This window comes from Poecilia mexicana, unplaced genomic scaffold (assembly GCF_051168715.1).
Source record: "Poecilia mexicana isolate PSO_F unplaced genomic scaffold, ASM5116871v1 scaffold_1, whole genome shotgun sequence".
Lineage (NCBI taxonomy): Eukaryota > Metazoa > Chordata > Actinopteri > Cyprinodontiformes > Poeciliidae > Poecilia > Poecilia mexicana.
In genome coordinates, this window is record NW_028263370.1 from 23,493,334 (window position 1) to 23,499,333 (window position 6,000).

Below are 6,000 nucleotides of genomic sequence, written 5' to 3' on the forward strand. Positions count from 1 at the left end.
CTTTAGGTATGGGTTGGGGTCTGATAGATTCTAACAAAATACCTTTGTGAATGAAAATGTGTGTAACATGTTTATGGTTGAGCTCGGAACCTGTTACTAGAAATAATCTGTCAACAGAAACTGAGGAAAGAAATGACAGAAGAACCTGGTTAGCTGACGCTAACAGCAGACTTACTGTCTGTCACCAACTTTCAAGAGGAATTTTCAGACATACTTGCCCCAAGAAAATTTTGAATCTTTTAAGTTGTGTTAGAGAAAGAACCTTACAGACAGCATGGCATCTGCTTTTATCAACTGACTTCATAAAACAATGAGCAAGCTAGAAATCACTGATTAAAGGTGAGCTGCTCCCTGTGAGCCCAGGCTTTTTACCCAACCAGTGTGTCCCGTCAGACCAGATGGATTTTATTAGTAACTGGACTTTCTGTTACACCTTTTAGACATTTCCTCACCTACAAGCTGAAACTAATCCTGAAACAACAAGGAAAAGTAAGTGTGTCTGTGGTGATAAAAAGATAATTAATTTAACGAGTTTGTGCTTAAAAGGTAAGAACTATGGATTGTTTGTCCCATCATAGTGAAATATCTTGAATTTAAACAAGTTAATACACTGTTTGTTTAAGTGGTGTGTCTGTAAGATGTTCATTTATCATCTGATAAAGTTCTAGGGGTTTGTAAAATGTTTTAAAATGAATTTACTGGTCATGAATTTTAAGCTGTTTTTATGCTAGCTTGTGAGGTAGCGGTAGGTTAGTTTCTCAATTTAGCCCTGGATTCAGAGGTGAAACATTGCTGTGACAGTCTTTATAGCCATATAGATATGATGCTTTATTATTTTTTTATGAAAGTAAGGAAGTCTGTGTTTATGGCTTAAATTGTGGAGAAGCCAATATTGGATCTCAGTAAACCACACTGAGCCACGAATTCAACTTCCTGTGTGTCTGCTCCATCCGTCACATCGCACCCTGACAGAAATAACATTAACACAGCGCAGAGTCACCGGGTGGAGGCGACACAATCCCACGCATTTCGCTGAGAAGGAAGTTGCGTTGACCGTCTTCTTGATGTTTCCGTATCGTTTCCTTCAGTGGGTCTTGGTGCAGCGCCACCACAGGTGAGGAGGGGAAAAGGTTGCATTGGGCTTGGTTTGACACAGTGCAGTGTTAAAGCAGACCACACCAACTGAACATGTTGGAGTTTTGGTTCCCAATCAAACTGAGTGTAATGTACTATCAATGTGATAACATTGAAATACAGTGAAATACAGTTTGAAAGTCAGAACTGTTGTCAGTGTTGCCACTTCGAACTGTTCCAGTGGCAAAGTAAGTTTTGCTCATAACTCCATCAACATGGCAGCACATACTGTAAAACGGTCATCGAGAACCAAGAGGCTAATGTTGCCGTTGGAGAGCCTGTGCTTTAGTGGGCTCACCATTGTGTAAATTTACAGTTTATCCACAGATAACAGCTTTTCATTCAAAAATTATAGTTTTTTACTTCTTATAAACACACAAAAAATTATCGACAGACACGAGCGCACACCCCACAATCTCTCAGCGTCTCCACTCGGCGGTCCCTGTCCGATTCGCTGTATGCATAATTGCTTTGAGTCATTAATAACCTATTAATATTGATGCATGTTATTTAAATGTGCGGGTCAACGACTCGGTGGACCTCATTAAGACTTGATGGGGTCAAACTAGGCCTGAAGTCTCACCACTGTGTGCCTGATTACACTTTTAATAGGATGTGGCTTTGATTTAGGAGGCTCCTCCCGCCATAAACGGCCTAAAAAGTTTAGATTAAATTGTATAGATACGTTTAAAACCAGTGTGAGCAACCAGGTGGCACCAGATATTTGAGTGTGTTCTTTATGTGAATCTCTATGTCTGGTATTTTCATAACACCACACTAGTATTTATATGGCTGAACTTTGTCAGATTGTTTGTAAAGCGATATGGTGAACATCTCACAGAGTTCTGTTCAATCCATTATCTGAACATGGAAAGAATATAGAACAGCAAAGACACAGAAAATCACCCTGAACACATATTACAGTGATACAAGGTGATGGCAGTATCATGCTGGGGAAATACTCTGTATTAGCAGGGACAGGAGAGGAGATCTGTTTGTGGGAACATGGAGGGAATTGAGATAATCCTGGAAGAAAAGATATTAAAAAAAAGATGTCAATTTAAATAAACTCAAATGAATTCAAAAATACTTTCAATCCCAAAGATTGATGGTGAAGAATGTGCAGGAATGGACCTTCTGCTTGGAACTGGGGCGGAGGTTTGTCTTCCAGTCATACAGCAACACTCTGCATATAGTCAGAGCTACAATGGAATGATGCATCATAGCCATGTGTTAGAATGGCCTAGTCAAAGTCCAGACCTAAATCCTACTGAGAATCTGTGGACTTGAAAAAGACATTCCCTCTTATTGCTTTGTCAATAAGGAAATTATTTAGAGAAGATCAGCCATAACTACTGAGACCTTTATAAAACCGAAAGTATTTGGATAATCTCAACAAAAATGTAAAATATATTTAGTACAGTATATGATTTAAAACTGAATTTTCTTTATTCATTACTTCGAGTACATCATTTCATGTAGCAGCAACTAAAAGTAAAGATTTTTATAATATTTAAAATAAGACAGCCTTTCTGCTAAGCTGTCAAACTCAGTAACACATTAACACAGTTTTCCTTCAAATCTGTGAAATATTTTCTGGCACAGAACCCAGCAGCTCTGCTCCGAGCCACATTAGTGCACAAAGGACACAAGCTTAGAACCAACAGTGTTGATGCTGATCATATCTGACAAACTATAACCTGCACTGTGGCATGACAAACAAAAAGGCGTCAGCTCCAAGAAAAGTGATGGCAGTCGTCCTGGTGTCCTGGAACCTGAACTCATTCAGCCACTTTGTGGCTAATTAGGAGTAATTTAATCCCACCTGTCAGCTTGCATTTCTCTGCAGAGAGCTCTCCTCAGATGTGACTCTTTAGTGACAACTCACTAACATCTCATGATGACTACATCAAACAAGATTACCACGTTTTCAGAACAATAAGTGATAGGTACTTTTCTCGAACCTACATAAAAAGACCACAGACAACGTATATGAATTTTATAGACAAAGCTTTTGCAAAAGGAGAACTCTCCATCAACAACCTCATCAGCCGTTCACAGAAAGTTCTGATCTCCTTCCACGCGAGCCCCTGTTTTATTGTCAAGCAGAACAACCAAAAGGGGCAGTCAGGAAGAACAACAAAGGTCGTAAAACTTCTAACCTAAACAAACCAGCAACTCAGTTCCAGGTGTGATATCTGATCTACGATCTGAGCCCAGTTCAGCTCTAGGTCAAACTAACACAAGAAGAATTTAAGATCTGGGAAACACAGAGTTAACTGTCTCACATGAAGATAAACAGACAGTCGTAACCTCCAGGTCAGTTTATACACACATAAGGAAGAGAACACTTTAAACTAAAAATCACAATAATACTGATTAACATTAGACTGAATATGAACTAAAGTAATAATGATAATACCAAAAAATATGTAACATTTCCCCCCTTTTTATCATTTTACTATGTGTGTAAACTTTATGCAAAAGCCAAGCATAGAAAATAAAAGAAAAGAAAAGAACCAATAAATGCAAAAGTTTTTTTTTTCTAATCTAAACACAGAAAATACACAATGAATAAATGTAATATAATGAAATAAATGAAAAATAAAAGAAACAACAAAAAATCAAATGCAGGTTACTCATCTCTACAACCACTTGTTGTAGGAGTCATTCAGCAAATGAATTCATCTGTTTATTGATTACAGAACTTCATCACTGTTCAGAAAACCATCAGAACTCGAAACAAGTCATCTTCAGTTGTGTTAATTGTTTTAAACATCATATTTCGTAGGCATGGAAAAATGCAACCTATGAACAGGCAAAAAAGAATCAAAACACCCAGAATAGGTGTTTCAAGCTTCACCAGTAAATTCCACCATGGTCTGGAAGTGAGCCAAGAAAGAAAATCAAAAGGAGATGATCCTTGTGTTCCACTTTCTATGTAATGTTTAAGTTTCTCCAGTTCCTGTTTCATCAAGCACAAAAGTACAGCACGTTGGGCCAATGATTTTGCAGACCCCTCCCTGAGGGGCAGTGAGAAAGTCCAGGACAACACGGTTTTGCATAACCATGTTTCTCAGTTCAGTCAGTTCTTTCATGGTGCCATTGGCCAGCTGGTATGTGATGTTGATTAGTCGCAGTAATCCGTACCTGTTTATCTCAACGTGGTCCCGAATCTCTCCTAGACCAACCCATGGAAACAGGCTTTGCATGAATTTTTCTCCGCCGTTCCAAATCCTGAATTCCCATGGAACTCCAATGTGGGTTGTTAGGCCTGCCCATCTTTTGACCTCTGACATAACTGTTCGTTTGGAGCGGGTGTGTAGATCATTTTGTGCTTTCCTGATGAACGCAATCGGGTTGATTAGAGGCCGCATATGAAGTACCAGTCTGCCAACATCCGTGAGCCATAATCTCCTGGCACTATGGCGCTGCACAGTGTTGTCTCTTGTCTCCTTTTTGTCTTATGCGTGGTGTTGAAACTCCTTTCCTGAAGCAGGTTGTCACAGTCTGGGTTGTCCTTCCAGACTTTGCAGTGTGGAGTCGCCCTTTGACCCCTGCAGGCTGTGCAGTCGATGAAATCCTGTGACGGTTCGCAGTAGGTGTAAACTTTGTTACACAAGTTCCAGGGCAACGTCCCTAGAGCAACATGTCCATTATTATAAACACAGTTCCCCAGAGATCCTGGTTTAGCTCCTGCTAACGAAATGGTCTCTGGTATTTTCCATGTGGCTTGTGGAAACGGTGGAAACGGAAGTACGTCATCCTCAAATGAACAGTTCATAGATCCAAAAAGTCCTTTTGTGGCATCTCCTGTCCGAAGTAGAACAGAAAAATCCTTTTTGCACCATTTGCATTTTCTTCTTTTCACGGGGACGCTGAGTCATGGTTGTGTGCTCAAGCCATAGAGACACATCTGTTTGTCATCAGTGATGCTCTCTGGGTGCAGACCTGAGTTGTGTGTGGCGATTGGTAGCTGCGCACACACATAGCAGTTCACCTTTTCTCCTCGTGAGCAGTCCTGTTCATCAGCTGCCACTACAGGTTGGTTCTGTAGTCATGTGGGTAGAAAGTGAGGTCACTTCCTTCTCCAAACATCAAACATACAGCAGTCACAGTGCAGTAGAAGATCCATCTGGCATATGGAGTCTCCATTGCTGCTCGGCACACAGAGATGTTAGAACCCCCAAACTAAAGAGTGAGGATCTGTCGAGTTTCTTCACTGGCGTTGAGACGAACCACCCTAAAAAATGGAACCCCTGTGAAGCCAGCCTTCCCCGCCACTCCGGATTAGGGATCCAACACTCTCTGCAGCTTGCAGTGACTGAGATGTATCCAGCTGGGTCTTTCAGCAATCTTTACACCTGTTGGTGTGGTCATCAGCACCTGGAACAGTCCTTCCCACCGTGGACTCGTCCAGTTCTTTCGTTTGATGACCGTTATGTAGACCCAGTCACCTTGCTCTTCCTGCGAGGGAAGAAAATCAGATGGCAGTAAATTTGCATTTAACACCTCTTTCTGTTTCAGGATTCTGATCATATAATCTGCTAATGTCTGTTCTTCATCAGCTTTTTGTATTCTGGAGCAAACAGAGGCAATCTGTAAGCTCTCCCATGAATTATTTCAAAAGGTGTTTAGACCATCAGCTGTCGGGGTGATGCTCATATAGAGCTTCACTAAATCTAAACATTCTGTGGAATACCGTGTGTTGGGATATAGTTTTGCAGATAGCCTTAGCTACCATCAAAGCATCTGCATGCTTTGCTGGAACTATTTCAACCCACTTAGAAAAAGCATTAATCATCATCTAACAGTATTTGTTAACTCAAAAGTTCATAACAAAAAAATTTTTTATGTAAGAATTTA

General features: G+C 40.4%; 1 pseudogene; it reads right to left on the reverse strand.

Annotated features, from left to right (window-relative positions):
• Nucleotides 1-3,127: 3,127 nt before the first annotated feature.
• On the reverse strand, nucleotides 3,128-5,173 carry LOC148161219 (uncharacterized; annotated as a pseudogene).
• Nucleotides 5,174-6,000: the final 827 nt, after the last annotated feature.